The sequence below is a fragment of the Petaurus breviceps genome, unplaced genomic scaffold (assembly GCF_028583685.1).
Source record: "Petaurus breviceps papuanus isolate PSGF00001 unplaced genomic scaffold, PetGlider_PUasm1.0 90743, whole genome shotgun sequence".
In the NCBI taxonomy this organism is placed as follows: Eukaryota; Metazoa; Chordata; class Mammalia; order Diprotodontia; family Petauridae; genus Petaurus; species Petaurus breviceps.
In genome coordinates, this window is record NW_027187332.1 from 9,887,931 (window position 1) to 9,914,462 (window position 26,532).

The 26,532-nt window shown below is 35.4% G+C and overlaps 1 protein-coding gene and 1 long non-coding RNA gene across 2 annotated transcripts in view; one reads left to right on the plus strand and one right to left on the minus strand.

Moving 5' to 3' along the window:
• The window catches only part of GPC5 (glypican 5), a 1,030,830-nt gene that overhangs the window by 793,585 nt on the left and 210,713 nt on the right, over nucleotides 1–26,532 (plus strand). The gene's annotated exons all lie outside the window — the stretch shown is intronic.
• LOC138145653 (uncharacterized) lies at nucleotides 9,328–24,519 on the minus strand. The gene is made up of 2 exons (XR_011164279.1): nucleotides 24,079–24,519; nucleotides 9,328–9,510 (listed from the first exon to the last, which is right to left on the minus strand). It is a non-coding gene; the product is annotated as an uncharacterized lncRNA (long non-coding RNA).

The following is a 26,532-nucleotide window of genomic DNA, read 5'->3' on the forward strand; positions in this document are numbered from 1 at the left end:
TATTAAAGTCTGACATTGCACCCTCCTCTGTCTCTTGTCTCACGTTTGTATAAAGTGCAACGATGTCAGATTATATGGACAAGTGTTCTCTCATATAAAATATCATACTGTATCTAGTGAGCATACTGAACAAAGGGGTCTTTCTTGTTATACCTAAAATGGGATTTTTTTTTGTGCCCTTATGTAGCAGCAAACACCCCAGCATACCTAGGATGGCTGCTAGTACAGGTTATTTGATCTGCTTTTCTAAAGGAAAGCAACTCAAAAAGTGTTAACAATCTTACTTTAATCAAACATATATATCATTTACTTAGTTCAGGGCAAAAAGTCATCACCCTGAACTTCAGAAAATACAAACAGAAATTACAAGCAGACAAAAAAAAATATGAACAGAGAAAATAATACAGTTCAATTAACCAATAAAAAGGGTTTTAGTTGTCTGACCATTATGTGCATACGTAATTAGTTATCAGAGAGAGAAGCACAAGCATCTGGGTTTTCAAAGCCAGGGGGCTTAATGGCTACCCAGAGTCTCATCTGGCCAAATCACACAACTCTTCCCATAAGTGAGTCCCAAAGCAAAACTTTACCTTATATAAATATAGACACATATAGAAATAGATATAGATAGATATACATATAAAGTATAATTAATATAAAGTATATATTTATCCTCTCCAGGGTCAGAGGACATTACAACCTTTGTTACCCCCTTCCTAATTACAAAGTAATGAGAGGTGTGCACCTTCCTGAAAAATAAACCTTCCCTAAGCAAACTTCTCTTGTTGGGTTACAAGTGAGGTGCATTAAGGGGCAGTAAAGATTTTCAAATTCCCTTACCATTACACCTTGATTATGCTTGATCCTGGTCAATCACACACATACTCACACACACACACACACACACACACACACGTGTGTATGTATTTTGTTGGGACCAGTGCATTGTTGGTGTAAGGAAGAAATTCCTATTGAGGCAGATCTACAACTTCTCCACAATTTATAGAGTTTTGTTGTTGAGTTGTTTTCAGTCATGTGCAACTCTTCATGACCCTATATGGGGTTTTCTTGGCAAAGATACTGAAATGGTTTAACATTTCCTTATCCAATTCATTTTCCAGATGAAGATACTGAAGCAAACAGAATGACTTGCCCAGGGTCACACAGCTAGTAAGTATCTGAGACCAGATTTGAACTCAGGAAGATGAGTCTTCCTGACTTTAGGCTCAAGTACTCTAGCCATTGTGCCACCTAGCTTCTAACATTTTCATATATTTATTAATTCATTTTGAAATAACAATTATAAGTCATTAGGGAGAATGCATGGCATAGCTGAATAAGCACTGACTTGGAATCAGGAAAGATCTTGGAATTTCAGCTCTGACAATAGCTTTGCAACCTTAGGCAAGTCACTTATCTTTCCTGTTTCCAATTCTAGAAAATGAGACAATAGTATCTGTACTACCTACTTTGGAGGTAGCTAGATGATTCAGTGAATAGAGTCCTGGACGTGGAATCAGGAAGACCTGAGTTTAAATCCAGCCTCAGAAACTCTTTGGGATGTTTCCTTTATAGCAGAGTTGTGCTGCTAAATGCAAGCTCCTTGAGAGTAGGAACTGCCTTGTTGTCTTCGTTTCCACTGTCTTGTGTAAGTTTAAGTGAGTAAGTGTTGCGTCAGATTTTCACTACATTGCCCTCAAGGAAAGTTATATGGATTGTTACAAAAGTTTTAGTTCAGTTTTAAAATATTCACACTTAAAATTGCGCTAAGACTTTTGGGACACATTTTATATCTTGTTTTTATTTTGTTTGTTTATTCAATGTTATCAGATCTTCTTTATTCTTATGTTAGTGACAATTCCAAGTACTAAAGTAGAATCACATATTGCATTTTTAAAACGAAGATTTATCTTGTCATGAAAGCAATTTCCTGCTATTGTAAGACTAGATGCTGGAGGTTTTGGTGATTTATAGACTCACAGTATAATAGATTTAGAAATGGAAGAGAACCTTTAGGTCATCAGGTCCAACCATCTCATTTTATATTGAGGAAACTGAGGCCTATTTTGTTGTTAAGACTTAAGGAAACAAACTGCTTCTTCTGCCACAATTATAATCTGGGAAATAATGGTACTGAGTGTAAAGCTAATTTAACAATAATTTATTTTGAACATTTAATCATGAGAAAGTTTACAATCGTTTTGTCAACGGTCATAGGAAAATGCAGACGTCATCTCAAAAAAAGGGATAAGGTCAAAGCTATTTTTTTGCCTCCTTCCTTATGTGTGGAACAAGTTACTAAACTCTTTGTAGTGACATTGAATATTATACCTTGATTTTAAGATTCATCTCATTGTGTGATATTCCATCAGTTTTAATCAATTAACAGACATCTGTTAAGTGTCTACTGTTAACAAGGCCTTCTGCTAGACACCATGGGAAATAAAAAGATGTATATTACAGTCCCTGTATTTTAAGAACTTTGAAATATCAGATATATAGCTTTACTATTCACACTCAATGTATGAATTTTTCAGGAAAAGAGAAAAATGATTCTAAAAATTAAGGGGTGGAAGAAAATAAATCAACTTCAAGTGAATATGAGATTTAAATTTCATATTTGCTTCATGTGACCTAAGGATCCACTACATACATACATTAATAAGATCTTCCAAAGGTATAATTAGCTTAATTACTTCTTGTCTGCTACAATTGTAATATCTCTTTTATTCTATGCCTGTCATTGATAGATACAGTGTGGAAAAGGGTGAAATGAGAATTCTGCGGGGGAAAGTCATTCTTTATACCTCAGATTGGTGTGTGACATCCAAAATAAAGATATGACATCTGTCAGAGTCTATATTGGTAGACATTAGAATGAAAGCTAATGAAAATATGTACCTTTGGTCCATTTTAATTGAAGGTCTCTTTTTAAATACTTTTCTTAATTAATATGCCAAAACTCAATCTCCTTTTTCTTCAGTGACTGATTTGTTTAATAAATAATTCATGGAATGGTCTTGAATTTTGAATGTTATTTCAATTATAATGGGTTTTTAATATTTGTTTCACAAGTTTCTTATTCTTACTTCTACTAATGAGTAAGCCATGACTAACGAGTTGAGGTGGAAAGGTTAAATTCGATTAGGACTTTTATGTAATTACTTAACTGACTGGTCTGATTATACCTAGCTTACTCCAGGAAAGAATTTTTCATGGAACATTTTTAGAAGTGGAAAAATAAATAAATATAGTTTTTTTTTAAGAAAAAATACTATGATCAGCAAGTTTTAATACTCTTCATTGGTTGGTTAAAAAAGATCATCAGTTAAATTATTTGATTAATATCTCTATATTTGGTTATGCTATGTGATTCTCTGTGTTTTTGAAGAAAGCCAACTGATTTCTTGGTGTTTCAGTTTTGCCACAGAGTCCTATTTTCAATCTCATAAAATGATGTGTTATAAGGAAGCATATTTTATGTTTATCTACAAGCATTGATTTGTATGCACATTGTGAATTAAAAGGCCATGTGTGGAATATGAAGTGGCACTGTGACTGATACCTAAATGATCCAGTTGATTGTGCTACTTGTTGCTAATCATAAGCATTGCTACCCTTCTGTTTAGGACTGTGAGGCTATCTAGAGGTTATGCCTAAATAACAGACAATATGGTCTCCTATGGACTTGTGGCTTTGGGATTAAGAGGACTAGGTGAAATGTCATTTTTTAATGAGGTTTGCTCTGTATGCATTACATATTTATGTTGGTAATGGTTCATGTAGCAAAAGAAAATATAAAAGAATAGATTGAATTTCTATTTTAACACAGTTTTTATGGTTAAAGTTCAGTCCAACATAGCAAAATATTTGAAATGCCAACATAGCTGAAGCAGGTATGTAAAATAAGGATAGGAATTGGCATAGGGAACTTGACATTCTTCCTAATGATGTAAATCACAGAGAATTGCCTGGAACATTGGCTTTCAAACATTTTTGCCTCAGGACATCTTTACACACTCACAGACTCCAAACAGCTTTTGTTTGTGTAGGTTATATCTTTTTATATTTTGCTGGATTCAATCATTGTCAGTTGTGTCCAGTTCTTTGTGACCACATCTTGAGTTTCCTTGGCAAAGATACCATTTTCTTTTACAGCTCATTTTCTAGATGAGGAAAATGAGGCAAACATGGTTAAGTGACCTACCCAGGGTCACATGGCCAGTAAATGTGTAAGGCCAGATTTGAACTCAAGAAGATGAGTCTCCCTGAGTCTAGGACCAGTACTCTCTCCATTGTTCTACCTAGCTGCTAACTTTTAATGAAAAATATGTATTAATTCTTTTAAAATAACAATTATAAATCTATTATACATTAGTACAAATAAATATTTTTATGAAAAATAACTATATTTTCCCTAAAAAATATTAAGAAGAGTCGTGTTGTTTTATGTGTTTTTGCAAATTTCTTTATTGTCTGGCTTAATAGAAGATAGCTGAATTATCATATCTACTTCTGCATTAAATCTGTTGTGATGTTATTTTGGTTAACTATATGAAGAATATATTGTCACACATATATCTATATGTATCCACAAAATATATATATATCCATAAAATACTCCTCCCTTTTCCAATTATACATGCATACATTTATGTACATATACATACACACATACATACATAAGTATGTATATATAGTTGGTTGGTTGATTAGAAAAGAGGCAGCTAGGTGGCACAGTGGAGAGAACCCTGGGCCTAGAGTCAGGAAGACTCATCTTCCTGAGTTCAAATCTGGTCTCACATACTTACTAGCTGTGTGACCCTGGGCAAGTCACTTAACTGTACTGGTCTCAGTTTCTTCATCTGGAAAATGAGCTAGAGAAGGAAATAAAAAGCCAGTCTGGTATTTTGACAAAAAAAAAAAAAAACAAATGGGGTCACAAAGAGTTGGACAGTACTGAAATGACTGGACTACAACAAAATAATTTCAAAAGGGAGGAACATTTTAATAGTCAAATAAAAACAGCATTATTATGACCCTCACATGTCATAAAGGGTCCTGAAAGGTTCTCAGGGACCCCTAGTTTTCCTCAAATCATTCTTTGAGAACCTCTGACCTAGAGTACTGGGAAGTTAAGTGATTTACCTAGGGTTACACAATCAGTATATGTCAAGCATGGAAATTAAACTGTGGTTTTGCTGACACCAAGGACACTATGAAATGCTACCTTGAAAAATTAAATTTAAAAAAAAAGTCTCTGTAGTCGATCTAGTCTCAGTCAGTGAAGGGATACTCCTTCAGAATGAAAAGCTTCCTCTACAACTAGTTCAGATCCAATTTCCATTAATCTGAATACATTTTAAAGATCTCTCTGGAAGAAATAGGTATCATTAATCACATTTACCTTTAAGCAACTAAACACTATACCTTTCATCTACACATTTGAGAAAATAGAATTGTGTCTTTGATTTGAAAAAATCTCCATGGAAAAGTGGAAAGAACATTGAATGGAGTGTCTAAAGACCTTGGTTCAATTCCCTTCTCTGTCATTTACTTACTCTGTGACCTTGGGCAGGCCACTTTTCAAACATCAGGTTCTTTTCTTACAAAATAAAGGCTTTAGCCTTGTTAATCTCTGAAGTCTTTTCTAGCTCTAACTTCTTCTGATTCTATGAACTTTGTGTCAGTATTTGGTTGTTTCTACCTTCAAACATATGACTAATCTGTTTAAAAAGATCATTTCTTTCTGCCAGACACTCTTTTCAGTTTAGCTTCAAGATACAGAGATTTATCCTCTATTTTAGCTCATGTCTTAAACGTGATAGACTACTTGCCCAATTAATAATAGCTTTTAGCAATCTCAGTATTTTTTATATGCTTTAACTTTTTAAAGATTGACTTGGCAACATTTGACATCCTACTGATGATGGAAGACCAAAGCTAAAAATGATATTCTAACTTTTTGAATAGCCTTCACATTAGTAGTAAAGACCATAATAATAACTCATTAGTTATTCATTTGTAAGTTTGAAAAAAACAAAATTTTTTTGTACATTTGAACATCACAGTGAGGTATGTATGAGGGAGATAGTTAAGAGTAGGAGAGACAAGTTGGTACAGTAGAAAGAACCATGCTATTGGAGTTAGATTACCTGAGTTCATAACGTGACTGTGCCATTTTTATTTCTGTGACATAGATCAAGTCAATGCAACTATCTTGGCCTCAGTATCCTATATATTAAATGAGAGCATCGGGTTAGATGACCTCTAATGTTCCTTGTGACTCTTAGTCTATGAATATATGAAAGTAAGATTGATGAGTGTTTTCCAAGATAACACAAATGACAACTGAAAGTGTCACCTTTTGAACCCGAGTTCTCTGACTCATTATCAGGCTCATCATTCTTTTCAATCATTCAAAAGGGGGTTAGACTTGTTCAGCAGAATATATGGTCTTTGAATTTTGGACCGGCTTCATTTTTCTTATATCTCCTTGTACATAATAGGTGCTTAATAAATGTCTGCTGAATTGACCCTGTAAAGCAGAAGTAGAAGAAATAAACAGATAGATCAGGGGGAGATTTTGATTTGACATAAAAAAAATTCCCAACAATTAGAGCTAAACAAAAGTAGAATGGTGTTAGGAGCGTTCTCCCAACTGGCACCATATTCATGTTCGATTTTGAGATTAAATGAGAGGCTTGTAAGTCATTAAACAGTAAAAGAGGCTCTCTGTGTCATAGCACAGCAAGAATATGCAACAAGCACATAACTAGCTTCTGTAGATATGCCCTGTCATATCCATATGGTGACTCTTTTTGTCTTCAGATAGTCCCCAAGTCAAAGGTCATTCCATGTTGAATTTTTTTGCTCTTCGATGACCAGGAAGCCACATCAAGGGAAACAGAGGCTGCTTAGTTTCTAGGGAAAGCTTCATTCCACCTTAGGGAAAATTTTTCAAGGAAGGGGAGAAACTCAGGTCCTATCAAATTCCAGCTCTGTGGTTGCAAGGGTCTAAGAATCATTTAGAGCAGTGATGTCAAAGTCAGATAGAAAGAGATAGTTGTGCTTGCATATTAACTTAGAAAAACACAAATTAACATTATCTCTATTTTATTGTATTTTTTATTTTATTAGATATTTATCAATTAACTTTTAATATGATTCAGGCTATACTCGGGAGTGTTGTAGGCTGCATGCACCCCACAGGTCCTATGTTTAACACATTTTTTTCCAGAGAACCTTATATCATGTAAATACTTTTACAGCTTTTACTGGTCAGTCTTCCTGGCAAAGGCAGTACAATGAAAAAAAAATCACAACCTGTCTCCCTCAAAATGCATCATTAAAAAAAAAAAAAGGAAAAAAATGTGGTAGACAAAACCCAGAATTTCTAAGCTTTTCCATCCCCATTGTAAAGGATAGAATCTTAGATTTGGTTCACATGGTGAGTGATGCCACACTATGTATTTTGTCCAAAATCACATGGTTGATAAAGAGTCCTTCAATGCCAGTAGTGACAATGACCTAATAAGCCAGAAAAGCAAGTTAATCTCTGTTTCTGGGAAATGAGATAACCCTGGTGCTGTTGCAGATGGATCGTCTCAAGAGTTAGGAGTTTTCCATTGTTAAAGGTATTCCAGCTGAGGGTGCATACCTTATAGAATTATTCCAGTTAAGTATGAGTAGAACCAGATGACTGCTAAGGTTATTTCCAACACTAAGATTCTCTGTTATTAGTATCATCAGAAGGTAAAATCTTGTTGTGATGGTTTTCCTCACCTCTTTAGGAAAGTTTGAAACTGAGGTCATTTCATATACTCATATAAGAAGATTATTCACTTATCAAGGGCTGTTTCAGTCTCCAGTCATGGCATTTTCCTTTTTGTTTTTGCTTTTTATCACTTTTCAATGGATGTCTTATACATAACAGACTGCCAATAAATATTTATTGAATGAATGATTTAATAAATGAGTGGATGGATGGATGAATATGCAGGTTCTCATTTTAAAGGGTAGAGACCCTATCTCTTTCTTTTATACTTCATTTCCCTTGAAATAACACATATATTCAAAAGCATCTCCTGCTGTGTTTGAAATTGTCTGTTACAGTTCTGCACCTAGGAAATATAGTCACCTTAGTTCTTAACAAGGGAATAAGAAGGTGACCAAAATATCTGTAGCCATAATATATCAAGTGATTGTTGAAAAAGTGAGGAATCCAAGAACAGTCAGAAATGTGTTGGGAAAGCAAGACAATTTAGTAAAGGCAGATAAGGAAATATAATGACATAAATCTCCATAGCAATGTTACAGCCAGTGTGTTGTTTCCACAGAAACTAGGGAAATGTCTTCAGGTTGAAGATATTATGTTGTATCTCATAAGTGTATCTATGCCTATATACATGTATGGAGACTTATGTATCTGTGTGTATATATCCAAACACATGCATTTTATATGTTAATATGTCTGTCTTTCTACTCTTTTTTTTCTCTCTATCCTCAAGTAATTTTGTTGCCAAGTAGGCTAGGTGTGCTTTAGTTTAATGAAATAGAAAAAGAACCACAAAATCAGAGGTAAAATGAAGAAGTCTTTGGAGTTGGGGATATATGAATGACAGAGTGTAAATGAATATTCACATTTTCTCACATTCTTGAAAGGACAGACCTTTTAGAATATGACTTATCAAACATGAACCTTAGCATAATGACCCAGATAGTTAACTTGTACTATTAAATCCATTTTACAGATGAGATGTGTTTCTTAAACGTAAAGAGCTTTGTGCACCATCCAAACTTGATCTTAGAAACTTCTTTACCGATGCCAGGAAGAAATACAACATACAGAGTCTTTGTGGCTAGTCCAAGTCTTATCCTGAGGGCTATTATTCCTCCACCTATTTCACATGGTTATTGTGAAAAACAGGAGATGTTAACCATGAAAGTGCTTTGGAACCATAAAGCATTTTGTCATTTGTTGTTATTTTCTTTTGTGCCAGATTCAAATCATATAATATTTGGGTTTTTTGTTGTTTTTTTGTTTTATGGAGGGGGGAAGGCAGGTCAGTTGGGGTTAAGTGACTTGCCCAAGGTCACATAGCTAGTAAGTGTTAAGTGTCTGAGACCTGATTGAACTCAGGTCCTCCTGATTCCTGGGCCAGTGCTCTATTCACTGCACCTAGCCTCCCCTGATATAACATTTGTAAAATTCTTTTTAAACTCTAAAGTATTATATACATATTAGCTTTAGTTATTATTAATAACCAATAACTGTCTCTGTATAATTAGATGCCATTATTTGGATAGAAAAAAAAAACAAGAAACTCCAGAAAAATAAGTATTTATTATAAAAATATCTATCCACAGGTATTTCATGCTTATCCAACATAAATCACATAGTATCAAGTTGAAGAATATTTGAAGGAACTGTGATATCAATGGCATGGATATTCTCCACCAATGCAGATTGCAAAACTTTTATAACTCAGTTTATTGTTTTCCATGTTCCTACAAACAAAACAAAACAAAAACTGTCAGTCAATGAGCAACTCTGGTGGTGATTTTCTCCAAATTTAGTTAGGAGAACCATTAGATGTCAGACCCAACCCTGAGTGCCTCAGTCAGCCATTCTGAAAATGTTTCCAAGAAGGTAGGACCTGATGGTCCTTAGCATGGTCTTAGCATGGCTTTGAGAATCCAGGGTTAATAAGTCCTTCAATAGGACTTTAACAGAACAGATAAAATGGGGCGGGGAGAAGATTACTGTAGGTCAAAGTCTTTCATTCTAAAAATAAGGATGTATATATACTGTGTCTTTTACTGTTGTTTCTTAAAATATTCATTTAGACTTGATAAACTATAACTTATCAACAAGATAATTTCTTTTAATATGTGTTGTACCTGACAGCTGTTATAAGAGGCATTGTAAAGAGGTTTCTTGGTGTCTTTGCCTCCAGTCACATGTACATATGCGTAGGGAACACATCTTATCTTTCTCTTTGGAGGGATCACATTGACATTTTCCTTTTTTGTTAACTTTGCTGATGGATGTAAGTTGGGAGGAGAAAAATCTTAGGGAAATAGTCTTGGTCTTCTGAGGAATAATGCAACATTGGAGACACAATTTGACTGTCATTAATTGAAATTCCTCCAAATATATGAGAATTGCCCTTAGTCACTCCTTATGGTTACATATTTTAACTGAAGGGATTTGGGTGTTTATCTAGTACAGTCTGTCCATTTTACAGATGAAGAAACTGATATAAAGTGACATGTTTAGGGTCACATAGGGATGCTGAAGCAGAGCTCCTTAATTCTTGTCTTTCTCCTAGCTCTCTAAGCTCTTACTTTAAATTATTTTATAACTGGACCACAAGGAGGTGGGGATAGAAGTTGAGCCAAGAATTAAAATAGCTTAAGCCTAAAATATAAACTGTTGGATCATTAGCAATAGTTCTTTATAGAAATTATGGGGAGACCCAGATAACAACATGGCCTGTATATCTGCATTGGTACAGTGACCACAGGACTACTCCAAAAAAAAAAGTGGGACTTTGTCATTTGGAAAGCACTTTAAAGGCATTTCCTTCCTTCCTTCCTTCCTTCCTTCCTTCCTTCCTTCCTTCCTTCCTTCCTTCCTTCCTTCCTTCCTTCCTTCCTTCCTTTCTTCTTTCCTTCCTTCTTCCCTCCCTCTCTCCCTCCCCTCCCTTCACTCCCTTCCCTTTCACTCTCCTCCCCTCCTCTTCTCTCCCCTCCCCTCCTCTTTTTCCTTTCCCTTTTTACTCCCAAAATGTCCTTATTGAGTTACTCCTGACTCTGAATAGCATTACTAAAATCTGTCACTTTCCCTCAGGGCTCAAACATGTTCTTTGCTTCAGGATCAGTAAAGATATTTGCATTAAGCTTGATGGGGATCATATCCAAGCCATTATTAATAAGCCAATGAACATGGAACAATCACTTTTGATTTACTGCCTTTAATTTTTTGCTTTCTTCTATTGCATCAACCACAAAATTCGTCCATATGTTACTAATCTCTTTGTGAAACTTTACTTTTCCTTCAGATTTTTCTTGAAAATGGATGAGAGAACTACATAGGAAAAAACATTAGTGTGGAATATTGCCTTCCTGTTATAGGAAACCTATAAAATTAACTTTCCCCACTGTTTTATGGATTTTACTTTATGTTAGCGTATGAGTTTACAATATTAGCTAACTGCTTTGATAGATGTATTATTTCATTGACGTGACTCCTCCTTCTCCTAATGTATATTCAAAGACTTCTAAAAAAAGCCTCTAGGCTTTGATATTTTTTTTTAATCCTTAACAATTCCCCAACATGCCATCCCATAAATCCTACAAAGAGATCTGTCTACTGTGTTAGAAGATCCCTCTCCTCATCATGGTATCTCAAAGATCAAATGTATCATTTTGATTGATCATCTATTATTTTTCATTCTAGCTCACTGGTCCTGAACCTCTCTTCTCTGTGGTCATATACAGGATGTATTCAGAAGCATTCAGGTAGCTCAAAGTAATGGACTTGGAGTAAGAACTGAGTTCAGATTTTCTCAGACACTTATTAACTCTGGACAGGTCATTTAACCTCTCTCTGCCTTAAATACCAGCTTCAGTAAAATGAAGATAATAGCACTAACCTCCCAGTGTTATTGTGAAGGGAAAAAAAGAGGGAATATTTCTAGAGTATTTTGTAAATCTTAAAGCACCATACAAATGCTGACTATTAGTTAATTATTAATGTTTTTTATACCACTTCTTGAAGCATGGTACAAAGGAAAGAGTATTTCCTTAGGAGTGAGCGGACTTGAATTCAAATTTCTCTTCTGATGCTGACTACTTGTGTGACCCTGGATGAATCATTGCATCTCTCTAGACCCGTTTCTTTTAGTCCTAGAGCACCTAAGAGAAACTCGGATAAAATGAAGGGGCTAGACTAGATAGCCTCTGAAGTCACTGCAGAAAGGAATATTTGGAAATTATCAACATTAATATAAAATCCATTTATTGGAACTAGACGTATCCAAGACATTGACATCTTGGGTGAATGTATGTTTCTGTGTTTAATACTTCATTTGAATTTGATAATCAGTGATTTATTGAACATTATCATCATCATATTTCCTTCCATCATAGAACTGTGTATAATTTTACTGTGTTTGTGTGAAATACCTTGTCTAGGGAGAATCTTCAAGCTAACATTTTGTTCTATCCATTCAAATATATCTTGAAAATGAACAGTTAGCATTGTCAGATCACACAGTGTTAAACCTCAGCAAATTGCATGATTGTCAAGATGTGGCATGGGAGTGTTAGATTGCTTCCTCCCAGGGTACTTCAGTTACTAGGAGGTAGAGTCCAAATGTAATGGTTTCACTATTTTGCTGATAAGAATTGGTTACTAAAAATGTCAGAAGTTATGCTTCATTTCTTCTCTTCGTGTGTCATAAACAAACACTTTTGACTCTTGGGATGATCTGGCTTAACCTTGTGACAAGTACTTATTTACAGACTAATTTTTTTTTCATTTATCTTTCAGTGTTTGTTACACAATACAGCTTGCAGGCTTCATTTTTTCTATTCTATATGGTTTAGCAAATGATGTACTCTAAATTGAGGTTGCTCATGTCTTTCTAATAAGGAGATTATGTATTCCTGCCTTCTCAGTATGATTACTTCTTTGCCTCCATTAAATTTCATTAAGAAACAGTAATACTTATAGGGTCATAGCCTGAACTTTATCTCCCCACCCCCCTTGTTTTTTGGTGAACAGTTTTCATTTAAACCATTTGGATAGTTTATTGAGCTGGGGGTGGGGGGGAGAATTTTTGCCAGTGGTAAGGTGGTAAATGTTTAATAATAAACAGTTTGGGGGTAGGGGTGGGGAGGAATGTATGCATAACACATTTTTAGGTTTAATCTACATTACTAACATTTTCTTCATCATTTTCTTAAGTTTAGAAATCAACAAAATAATAAATCAATCATTGATTTTTAGCATTTGCCAACTTCTGAAGTATAAATGTTCACACTGAAAATTTACCAATGGTAAGGCTGAGTTGGCTCCAGAATAGACCTAGCTCTTCCTGCCTTCTCAGTGTAATTACAGCTTTATTTTCATTAAATTTCTTTAAGAAACAGTGATATTTAAAGGGGCAATGTCTGAACTGTATCTCTCCACTCTTCTCATTTTTTGGTGAACAGTTTTCATTTAAACAATTTGGATTGGAGCTGTGGTTATTAAACACAGCTATGTAATTTTCTCTTTCAGTATTTCTTCTGATTTCATGTTTACAGTAAACTTTGCTTTTATCAGTGGACTAGGCCCTGGTAGCTTATGGCTGCTATACCAGCAACTACTTATTTACTACCTGTTACTGTAGTATCAGTGACTTTTTTTTTCATAATGCTTGGTATTTACCATGACGACTGCCTTCTGCCTCATTTCTCAAAATATTTATGGTATTAGGCTTGTGGATAATTTCCAAATCTTTGGCTTCTCACATTTATTGACCTAACTATGTTTTCCCAAATAGCATTCACCATTCAAACACCCTTTCCCCAACTCATTCATTGAAGTCATTTAGTAGCAAGTTTTCTGTTGTTCTGAGTAACTATGGACTAATTTTGGTGACTGGAACATGATCAGCCCCTCTCCGTAACCATTTATTAGCAAACATTCTCTAAACAGGTAGGTATTTGGTAAGTCTATTGGCATGCAATAGAAGTGAAAAATAATACAAACATAAATTTACATATCCTGCTGCAGTTCGTTGAAGGATATAGGTACATTTGACTAGGATGTAAGTACATATAACTGGGCTTTAGAATCAGGAACATGGTTAATGTAGTTTTCTTGAATGTTTCCATATGAGATGGATTTCTTTGGTCAGGTCTGTAGAAAATGTCCCAATGACAATGTAAACCCATTAGAGTATTAGTGGATATTATTAGATATTCATGGATAACTTTGTGGTGGCTGAAGCCTTTGACTTTTCCCCATTACACTTAAGGGGAAAAGCCCCCATCTCTGATATATACACACACACACACACACACACACACGTTTGTGTGTGTGTGTGTGTGTATGTATATATGTATATTCCTATATTAGGTTCTATCAGTTTCTCCAAATCTAGACATATATATCAGGGGTCCTAGAGCAGTGATGAACTGAAAGAGAGGTGGACAACCTTAGGGTTGCAATACTTGATCTTTATTCATTTTGGATTTGTTGCATTTGACATGCTTATGAGAAACCACAAGGACATTCCAATAGATACTTAATTCATTCAGGACTGGATTGCAGAAGAGAAATTAAAAAAAAGGAATTAAGGATAAATACATAGATTTCAGTGTTATCTATGAAAAGTTTAATGATGATAGCACATGAGATTAAAAAAAGGAATAAAGGGAAGTAGAGGTATTCAAGGAATGATCCTTTGGGGACACCCATTTTATTTTGGAGGGAGGAAGGCAGGGCAATTAGGGTTAAGTGACTTGCCCAAGGTCACATGGCCAGTAGGTGTTAAGTGTCTGAGGCTAGATTTGAACTCAGGTCCTCCTGACTCCAGGGGCAGTGCTCTATTCACTGTACCACATAGCCACCCCAGGGGACACCCATTTTAAGAGGTAAGGAGATGGATGATAAATTAGCTAGGGAAATTTGGAACAATCAGACAACTGAACAGAGCTTGAAGAGAACAATGTCATGGAAATCAAGGAGTGAGTATATAGGAGTAGCAAGAGATAAACAGTATTAGATGTTACAAAAAGATCAAGGAGGATGAAAAGTGAGGAAAGGCTATCAGATTTAGTAATTAAAAATAATTGGTGACCTGAAAAGAACAATTTAAGCTCGTTGCTAGAATGGGAAGCCAGATGGCAAGAACTGGAGAAGAAAATTGGTAGTATGGAAGTAGAAAGAGTGAGTATATACATGTTATTCAGATTATCACAGTGTAATGTAGAGAGATACAAGACAATATCTCAAAAGGATGGGATGATCAACTGAAAGACTGTGATAATTTGGGTTGTATGAATATATTGGCATTTTCCAAGGAACTAGTAACTAAACTAAGATTGAAGATGAGAGAGAAAGGTTGAGTGATCAAAGGACTAAGCTTGTGAAATAGGAAAAAAAGTGATTATTGAAGGCAAAAGAGAGAAATTGTTCTTGGGGAAAAAGAACCACATCTTCCCCAGAAACATAATGAACAGAGATTAGTAAAGATGTCATGGGTTTGTGAGGCAGAGTAGGGGAAATCAGAGACCTCGAAATTAAATGTTTATTTTTCTTATTAATGTAGAAAGTGATGATCTCTGATGAAAAAAAAAACCCCAAAAAGAAAAAAAAAGGAATAAGAAGGAAATAGAAGGTTTGGAACATTTGTTGAAGAGAGTCATAGAGTCAACCAAGGAAAAATAAAAAGATTACAGTTAACAGTAAGGGCCTACTTGATATTACATTTTTTGGGGGGAAAAAGGGGGCATTTGAGGTGGAGGATGCTGAGTTTCCCTATCAATAAGAGGTTGGAAGTATAGCAGCCACTCAAGGGCCAGATCCCACAGCCAAATGTTATGGAATCTTTGACCTGCTCTTGCCCCTCTATATAGGCAGTCTAGTGGGCTCCCACTCATGAGGGCTCATCATGTTAGAGCCATACTTAGTGCAGACTTGCTCAGCCTTACCACAACTTCATCTCAGAACTCCCAAGCTCAAAATATCCACCAGCCTCAACCTCCTGGATGCTAGGAATTAGAGGACTATTATACTGTATCTAGCTCCAATCAACACTATAGAAAAAAAAACAACACTTTTATTAGACCCAGTTATCAGGGTTACATGAATTTTCCTACATTTGTTTGGAAGTTTAGAAATTTGAGCAAATGTTGAAGCTGATCCAGAGTGATCCATTTTCTTCATCACCCAGGCTGGCTGCCTAGATTGTATCCTTAGTTCTTCATTCACTCTTCCCACCCAACCCCACATACAGTGAGTGGTGAAAATCTATTGATTTTACTAAGGTAAAATCTCTCACATATGCCCACTTCTTTCCTTTGACATTAACACCCTGGTACATATCTTCATAATCTCATGCCTGGTTTATGGCAGTAGCCTGCTGGTTGACCTGCTTGTCACAATTCTTTCCTCATACAGGGGGACCATTTTTCACTTGGCTGTCAAATTAATCTTCCTAAAGTACAAGTCTGACCATGTCATTTCCTTAATTAATAAATTCCATTGTTTTCTTCCTGTCACCTCCAGGATCAAATATAAACTCTTCTGTTTGGTGTTCAAAGCCCTTTATAACCTGCCTCGCACCTCACCCCCATTCTGCATTATTCTGTCCTCCTTGCTATTCCTCTAACAAGACAAACCATCACCCGACTACAGGCATTGTCACTGACTGTTCCCTATGCATGGGATGTTCTTATGTCTGACTGCTGGCTTCTCTGGTTTCTTTCAGATCCCATCTAAAATCCCACCTTTCACAGGAAGCCTTTCCCAATCATTCTTAATTCCAATGGTTTCCCTCTATCAACAGTTTCTGATTTATTCTGTATGTAGCTTGTTCATACTTAGTTATTTGCATATTGTTCCTGTTAGATTGTGAACCTGTGTCTGATAGTGTATACTAACCATGAATAGTTATTGTACACATGTGATTATTTAAATAACTAGTACACAGAACAAGTATCTATGTTCATTTAGCACATTTTCTATATTGAAAATTTGGGAATAGCTGGAAGAAAGACTGCTTGCATAGAAGTGATTTGATGGTATGTGGAGAATAGCCTTGATGGTTAGGTAGTATAATGGTTTTAATGGAGCTCTGCGAGTTAATGGATGTTGTAATAAGCCAATAGAATGCATGAAAGAAAAAGATAGTTGAAGTTAGAAGACATGGGATAATGGCATCAATAATACTTTATGTTGGGATTCCTCTGTAAGTCATATCATCATGATGTGTTCCGTTGTCCAGTAGTTAGCCCTTTCTGTGTTTCTCACAATGTGCATCAAAATAGAAGAAGAAAGCATTGATGAAAACAGGGATGAAATATAGGATAAAACAAAAACAGAAACAAAAAAAATCGTAGACTTGGATTGGATGACATCTTAGAAGCCATTGAGTCCAGTCTCCTTTTTTTAATAGATGGAGAAGCTGAGACCCAGAGTGGTTATATGGATTTATACTACATGTTTATTAATTTTTATTATTAATTATTTGCTATTAAATACTCAATACTAATAATTAATGATTAATATTTATTAAGTGTCGGATGCAAGATTTAAAACCAGGTCTTCCTAACTTCAGCTCCAGTGACCTCTCCATTCCTCCAAATTGTCTATCTGAATTATTGCAGCTAAGTCTTTAGAAAATGATATTTGGTAGCATTAGATATTTTTAACAGTTATATTTTATTTAACAACATAAATCAGCATAATATACCAAGACTACAAGCTTCCTGGGATGTTTAATGACATTATTACATTTGTAGGTGCCCAGAACCCATGTGAAACTCCCCTCTTCCTGTATTCTTTATATTCCTGATTATAATTTCCAGTGCCACATGAGTGTAAATTTTTAGGCACAGACATGTAGCACATTGTAACCAGGAAATAATTCAGACTTTAAGTGTTTTAGCAACTAGACAAGGCTACAAAAATGACCCACCCATGCCATATCCTAAACATAGATTGCTAATTATTATAATATACTAACCTCTGTATAAAACTCAGGAGTGGGCCTAAAGGTTTAAAACATAATGGATGCTTGAGGAAAATTATAACATAAAAGTTCCGTTTCAGTAGGTTCTTTTCAGAATGGCAGGCTAGCAGCTACTGTTTTTAATGTTCATTTACTGGTGTCTAGAATTAGTACATGTTTTGTAAGCCCCTTAGGGATTCATACCAGATTTCTCCTGCCCACTGTTCCTGAGAAGCTGTGTCCCTGAAATGGGGTTATAGGTCATTTAGTATGGTAGAAGAAAAAGAAATCCCAGAAAACTGAAATAGACTGTTCTAATGGCTGCTATGCAGCTTCAAAAGATTCCTGCTAGTTCAGAACAGTTTACTGATGCTCATCACTGTTGAAATTTGTTACTTACCTGCATTAATTCAGTGGTTCTCAAACTTTATGGTGTCCACACCCCTTTATAAATTTTAAAATGATGGAGGGCCTCAAAGAACCTTTAGCTTATGTGGGTTATATTTAGGATTTGTTAGAAATTTTTGAAAAAAAGATTTATTTTTAAATTAAAATAACAATAATAAGCCCATTATATATTAACATCGCAAATTTTGAGAAAATAATTATATTTACTAAAACAAAAAAAATGAGAGTGGTATTGTTTTATATACTTTTCTAAATCTCTCTAATATTTGCCTAAGTAGAAGACAGCTGGATTCTCATATCTGCTTCTGAATTTAATCTGTTGCAGTATATTGTGTTGGTTCAAGTAATATAAAGAAAACCCAACCTCACACAGAAAGGGGAAGCCTGTTTTAATAGCTTTAGTATTACCATGAAAATAGTTTGACCTAGGGTAACCCCAGGAATACACAAACCACACTTGGAGAACCATTTCTTTAATTACAGAAAAATATTTGTAGTTTGGTTGGTTCCTCTTTTATAATTCAAGTTCCTTCACATTCTGAGAGAAACATAGAAGAAGAAGACAGTTCTGAAAGGAATGTACTGAATTTACTATATACTTTGAAGAAAAAAAAGTTATATGCGATGAAGATGCATAATTTCATGAACTATACTTTATTTCTCTTCTTTGTATTTGGCAATGCTCATGTTTACTGGAGTACAGTGCAGAGAAGGCCAGGCTTGGAGTCAGGGAGAACTGAGTACAAATCTGGAAACAAACTGTGTGACCCTAGGCAAATCACTTCACCCTGTTTGCCTCAGTTTCCTCATCTGTAAGATGAGCTGGAGAAGGAAATGGTAAGCTACTCCAGTATCTTTGCCAAGAAAGCCCCAAATGGAGTCATGAAGATTCAGACATGAATGAAACAACTGAACAAAAAATAAGAACAACGTTTACTAGTGTTTGTCAAGTTCAGAACAACAAAATTGAGACTATTTGAAAATAATGAAAGATCCTTGAAAAGAAATACTCTTCCCAATTCCTCCATGAATGCTTATAATGCTAATATGTTAAAATATCATTTTATTCAAAAACTCAAAACAGTATGTTAATCCCAGTGTCCCTAAGAACTGTATTATAGGGAAAGAAGATTGGGAATAGACTCAGTTTGGACAATTCATACGAATCCAGTCGGGTCAAGAAGTATTTATTAAGCAACAACATTGTTCCAGGTTCTGTGAAAGGTCATTGGGATTGATTTTTGTCCTTTGTTCTAACAAATCACTAGTCTGGCCAAAAACAAGCAGTGAATTTGGAAATTACCAACATTGGCAGCTAGTTTGCTATTTGTTAAAATATTCAGTTTTAGATATTATTTGCTGCTCACTATGTCCAGCACAAACTGACTCTTTCCTTAGAGAAAGTTTTTCATGACACACCACAAAGCAAAAACATCAGTAATCTCTGAATTTCTAGCATCTTTTGTTTCTTACTCCCAAGCCATATTTTCAGTTACTTTTCGTCATCCTTATGCACACCTTTACAATGAAGACACTAATTATTCAAATATATTTGATTTAATTTAGAGCATACATCTACTTTATATTTTAAGAAAATTTTCCTATTCATTTTTAAAAGAGATGTTGGCAAATAAGCTGTAACATGGAGACCTTCTTGAAAATACTTAGTCATCTATAGCATGAGATGAGATGACTAAATATCCTTTGAAATGTAGCTTGTTTCCTATGGGTTAATTACAAAAAAAGAACAACTCCACAGTCCCCAAATCAAGCCCTAATGATAGAATCAAAGAAGCAGACTTGTTTCTCTAATCTTCTAATTTGCCTTTAGAAGAGGTATGAGGTTCCATTCATGTTAAAAGTGACACTATCTTGTGAAAACCATAACATGGAAACAAAAATAATTACACCCACTTCTTTTTTCCCTTCTCACAAGAGAACCTATTGTCATTTTTCCATTAAACTAAAATTTCCTGTTTCCTTTTGTGTGAAACAATCTCCTTGTGAATATACCTTTCAAACATCACTTTTGTCTACAGCCTGCAGAGATAGGGGGTAAGAAAGAAACAAGAAAGAGATACCAGAATCATGGCTCTAGTTAGGGGGTGAGCAATCGAGACAGGAATGGGGAATGGTAAATAGCAGTGGATAGAAGATTAATAAAACAAATGAACGAACAGATCAAAAAACCCGAAACAAGCAGACTCAGTTCCAGTGAATATTTTTGGGAGGGACTTGTAATTAACCATGTTGAGTGATCATAGGATCATCATATATTTAGATCTGGAAGGGATCTCATAGTACATCGAGTTCAACACAGTCCCCTTATCCCATTACTTTATAGATGTGTAATCTGAGACTCTTAAATGACTTAATTCAAGGTCTTAGTTAGGCTTCTGACTCTAGAGTTGGTGCTTTTCCCTCTGTACAATATAAATTTAAAATCCTTTGGTGTTCAGCATCCTTCATAACCTAGGTCCCTTCATAGCTTTGTAGTCTTCTTACATCTTGCACTCCACACATATTCTCTCTGATCTGGTAATACTAGCCTCCTTGCTGTTCTTTGAACAAGACAATCCATTTCTAGGCTCTGGGCATTTTCCCTGGCTGTCCTGCATACCTGGAATGAATTCCCTCTTTATCTTTGCCTCCTGGCTTCTTTTAAGGCTCTACTAAATTCTCCCTTTCTTCGAGACCCACTTTCACAGTCCCTCTTTATTTTACTGCCTTCTCCATGTTGAATATTTTGATTTATACTGTATGTAATTTGTCTGTGCATAATTTGCATACTGTATCCCCCATTAGATTATGAATTCCTCCAGGTAAAAGACTGTCATTTGCCCTTTTTTGTATCCCCGGAAAAGTGTGTGGCACATAATAGGTCCTTAATGCATGATTTTTTGACTGACTCATTGCTTAAGAGATGTATAGAGTCAATAAGAAGCTGAATCTTAATTAAAACCTAATTATTGCACTATATTTTTGGATCATTTTAAATTTTTTCTAATTTGATATTGACTTTGAAGGGCAGGACCCTTTGTAGGAGTAAACTGAAGTGACTGGGCAGAAATAAATTCTAAAAGAACATGCCAGCTCTACAAGTCCCATTGCCCTGCAGGGTGCCTTGCACATAGTGGGCACTCAATAAATATTTGTTGATTTGATGCCAGGGCAGGACTTGTGGTTATTGCAGCACAGCTGCAGAATGTTTGGAAAGAACAGCAACAAGCTGTTCAGCTAGGGCACAGCAATCAGGGGGAGGCTGGCTTATTTGCAGCAAAGGCATCATGAAGGTGAAATTATAACTCTGCATTGTACTTCGTGTTCACCTCCACTGGAAGCACTCCATGAAAGCACACAGGTGTGTTACTTAGAAAGGAAATCAGTCTCTGGGAAATGAACCACTGATAGATTTGTGTCCCTGCGGGGGGATATTTTGTTTTATTCCAGCAAGTTTTATTATGTACTTTCTAGCTTTCCCCTAATGAATATCTAGTGGTGAAAGTTATCTGATGGGCAATGTTGATTTTTCAATATGACATTATTGTTACTTTGCCATAACTTTATTAGTGTTTAAATAATTTTTATTCATCTCATTATTTCCAAATTATCTAGTCCCTCTTATAGTCCATTTTTCTCTGAGCAGCCATCACAACCCATTTGGTAATGTAAATGTAGAAATTGATTTTGACTTTAGTGATAGGAGGATTAGATTTAAACTAAAATTTTAGAATAAAGTTGGTGGTTCTGGTAATTCTGGTCAAGAAGATTTGAAACTCCTCTTGGTGGCAGAGTTTGATATTGGGAAAAATGAATTTCAGTTTTAAAGTTATTTTAAGTATGAAATTAATTTAGGTTTAATTATATTTTATATTCATTTATGCCCATAATAAAACTATTGCTAATATATGGACTTGGCCCATTAACACAATCAATTTTTATTATAAATACGAGAACAATCTAAATTAAAATTAATTTCTGGGTACAAATAGGGATTGAATTCCAGTGATCTAATATTTTTAGTAGATTATGCTTCTACCGAGGGTATCTTTCTCCATATTACTAAAAATATAAGCATTATAGCCTGTTTTCCAAATACCTGATGAATCACACAGTGAACTATTTTCTATCTTGTTGCAGTCAAATTGGTTAATGGGACAACCATAGATGTAGACTAAGGAAAAAAAAGTTATAGGGGCCTTTCTCAGGTGTATTGTGACTAGGTTAGGGAAACAGATTTCTATGAAATCGGGCTGGGATTCCTCTGAGAAATCATAGAAATCTTCCCTCAAGAGTGTTTCCATGCCTTCTTTCTGTTCTTTCACTAACCTTCCCTCAGCTATTCTAACAAAATAAACCAACAACCCTTTCTGTATACAATCCATAAACTTTGGTCCAGTATGACTGATAAATATATCTTCATTTTCAAGAAGAAATCCCTGTACTTGTGATTTATTGAGCCCATTTTGTGAAGAAAGTTTTGTTGAGGGAGAAGATCTCTGCTAAAGCTTATAAAGTTGGCTGAAGCAGAGATTTCTGAGGATATCCTTGATAACAGGACCATGCATGGTTTCATTGGGTATCTACTTGTAGTATGTATACACACAAATGTATATGCATATACATACATAAGGTACACATATGCATATATACATGTATATTTACAATGCATATATGCTTTTATCTTAAAATTAGTAAATCTATTCAATGAAATTTTTTAGAGTCTATTTTGTTCAAAGTCTTCTTCTTGATGTTAGTGCATAGACATATTTTAAAATAGTTTTAATGCTAAATTGATTTCTCCATAACAAAATCTTTCCTGAAACATTTTTCTAAATATTACTTTTTATTTCAAATTTGAATTATCTTTTCCTTTATCCATTTTCCTTTTGTTCAAAACAAATTTTCATATTCTTCACAATGGTGTGGAAAAGGAATTACATTTTAGTACAGATTGTAGGTATTGAAGACAACAACAACATCCTTGGAGGATGATTTAGGGAACTTCAAAGATCATAGAGTGAGGCCTTATTCCTTGTGTCTGTATTTGGTTTTGACTAAAGGTCAGATTCACATACTCTTAGAGTCTCAGACAATCAATGTGATAGAATCCAGAAAATGCTTCCCGTGATACTCTCATGTGAAAATAGAATTTTGGATCTGGAAGGAAATTAAGGGTTAACTCCAAATCACATAACCTTTATTTACCCCAGTTTCTTCACTTATACCATGAGGTATAATATAACCTACTTCACAGGATTCTTGTGAGGTTCAGATGGGATAATATTTGTAAAGCATTTAGCATCGTAGGAGGCACACAAAAAAAACTAATGCTACCAAATTTAAAAGGTAAGCAGGAAACTGGGGAAAAATTACAGTAAGTTTATCTGATAATGTCTTCATTTCTCAAATATATAGAGAACTGAGTCAAATGTATAAAAGTATAAGTTATTCCCCAATTAATACATGGTCAAAGGATATGAACAGGTAGTTTTTAGAAGAAGTCAAAGCTATCAGTAATCATATGAAAAAAAAATGCCCTGGATCACTATAGATTAGAGAAATGCAATTTTAAAACAACTCTGAGATATCACTTCACCCCTATTAGATTAGCTAGCATGACAGAAAAAGAAAATGTTAAATGTTGGAAGAGATGTGATAGCTACTCTAATGTGTTTTGGGTAGAATTGTGAACTGATCCAACCAGAGAGCAATTTGGAATTTTGTTCAAAGGGCTTGTATTAGTGTGATTTAATGAGGTTCGGATCCACTCCTATAAATGACACTCTTCAACACACCAGAAAAATACAAAATAGAAATTTATTTAGAAAAGGCAAGGCACACATAGCTTAGATTTGCATAGGAAGCATATAATGATAAGAATAATCAATAACACAATACCAATCAAGATAATCAGTAAAGGAAGAGAATACATTACCAATTCAAGGGAACCTCTGAAGTCAATCAATGGCTGGGAGCCCCGTCACAGCCTGCGCAGCTTGAATTGTGTAAAGAGTTTCCCGGGCGAAGCGTCCTTCCCGCGGGTGAGGCCCACCGGGCTTACAGGACGCAGGTCTCTTATACTGTTCTAAACAAAGAAGGCTTGGAGCCAGAAAGTTTCTGGCGCATGTGCCCTTCGTTCAGTACACATCTGGCCCAGTCACGTTCCCATCTGCCTGAGGCTTGGTATGTGTTTTTTAACAACATCACGTTGCACAAGGAGGGGAGCCACCCCTCCAGGTCGACGTGGCCTGGGAATAGCTAGTTCCTGGAATGCTAAACCAAGAACACTCAGAAGTCATGGAGCGGTCATGGCCGGGAGTTGAACTGAACCTGTTTATTTGAGTGATCTTATCAATTTAAAGGGGAATTTCCAATTTCCATTTCAGGGATGTAAAATTGTGCGTATCCTTTGACCCATCAATAATACTACTAGGTCTACATCACGAAGAAATCAAAGAAAAGGGAAAAGGACTTATGCATATAAAATATTTATAGCAACTCTTTTTATGATGGCAAAAAATTGGAAATTGAGGAATTGCCTATTAGTTGGGAAATGGCTGAACATGTTTTTGTGGTTGTGTGGTTATCATGCTGTAAGAAATGATAATGGGATAGTTTCTGAAAATTCAGGGAAGACTTATATGAACTGATGCAAAGTAAATTGAAAACCTTGTATACAGAATAGCAATATTTTGATGATGATCAAATGTCAAAGGCTTAGTTATTCTGAGCAATGCAAAGATTCAAGACAATCCCAAACTACCTAGAAGAAAAATGTTATCCACCTCTAGAGAGAGAAGTGATGAATTCTGAATGAAGACTGAGGCATACATTTTCACTTTCTTTATAATTTTTGCTTTTTATTTTTGCAGCATGGTTAATATGGAAATCTTTTACATGACTTTACATGTATAACTGATATCATATTGCTTTCCTTCTCAATGGGTGGTGTGACAGGAGGGAGAGAGAGAATTTGAAACTCATTTTGAAAAAAAAATGAACGTTAAAAATAAATGAATGGGTGAATGAATGAACAAATAAATAAATGGATAAAAAAGACAGCTCAAATCTCATCTTTTGCTAGAGGCCTTTCCTGGTATATTCTCTCCTATTCCCATTTCTGATGCCTTGTGATTCCTCCCCTTTTACACTGAATGCATTTTGTATATACAATTATTTTTATGCTGTCTCTTCCAATCTGAATTTGAGTCCCTTAAGTATAGGAATCATTCTTTTGTCTTTCTTTAAATTCCTGTTGCTTAGCACAATGCCTGTGAGCATCTAGAAAGTGTTTAATAAATGTTTGTCATCTCACTGACCTCCTCCCAACAACAATCAAAGTCCCCATATATCGCCTCATAGTTCTTTGGGTACAAAGAGTATAACCACTCCCTAGGACTCTTTGGAAGATTGATTTTGTTCTCTCAGAACAAAGACATATTCAGTGGAATTGGCCTTCATGGCATCTGCCTTCATCATCTACCCTCTTCTTCACCGTCCTTTGTGCTGTATTGTCCAGCAAAGTAGTTAGGCTGCGCAGTTTCTTTGCCTGCTTAATCCATCTCTTGAGAACATGAAATCTTAGCTTAGGATTCTATAGTGCCAATGCAACATGCACAGCACCAGCAGCAACTATAAATATGCCAAGATAATTCTCAATTGAAAAATATAACAGACTCTCCATAAATAAGAAAGAAGTAAAACATTTATTTAGACACTAGAAAACCAAATCCCAATACCAGGAAATGAAATCCATCAAAACAACATAGAAGATGACACACCATAATGCAGCAGAGAGCCACACTATCCTTTAGCCTTCTCACAAAGAAAACAACAACAACAACAAAACAATAACACTCACAGCCTAGCTGTCTGCTTGCCTGCTGTCCTGTCACAGCCATTGCCAGGGGAGGTAGGCTCACTCTGTATTAGGGTGGCATGCACATTCCTCTGATTAGTTTTTTTTTCTTCTTTTTCTGAGTCAAACACACTTCTACCACTGTATCAGCAATGCCATATTCACAATGCCTATAGAGATTACAAATATGCTGATATAATTATCCATCACAAAATACGTCAGGTTTACCATTTGGGGAAATAAACTAGAAAATTTATTAAGATACCAAAAGACTGAGTCCCAAAACCAGAAAGTGAAAGCCATCAGAGTAGTTATGATATTGGCACAGGTAGATAAAGTAGAAAGCACCCACATTTTCAAGCCTTTAAAACAGAACAGGCTACCTCAGGCAAAGGTCCTCCTCTCCCCACTCACAGCAACCACCCAGCGTCCTGGAAGAGCGCTCCCAGCAGCTCCGGCCCCTGGCAGTGCTCAGCCGGAGTCCTAACTCAAAAAAAAAAAAAAAGGCAACCGCCACCAACTGCCAACCGC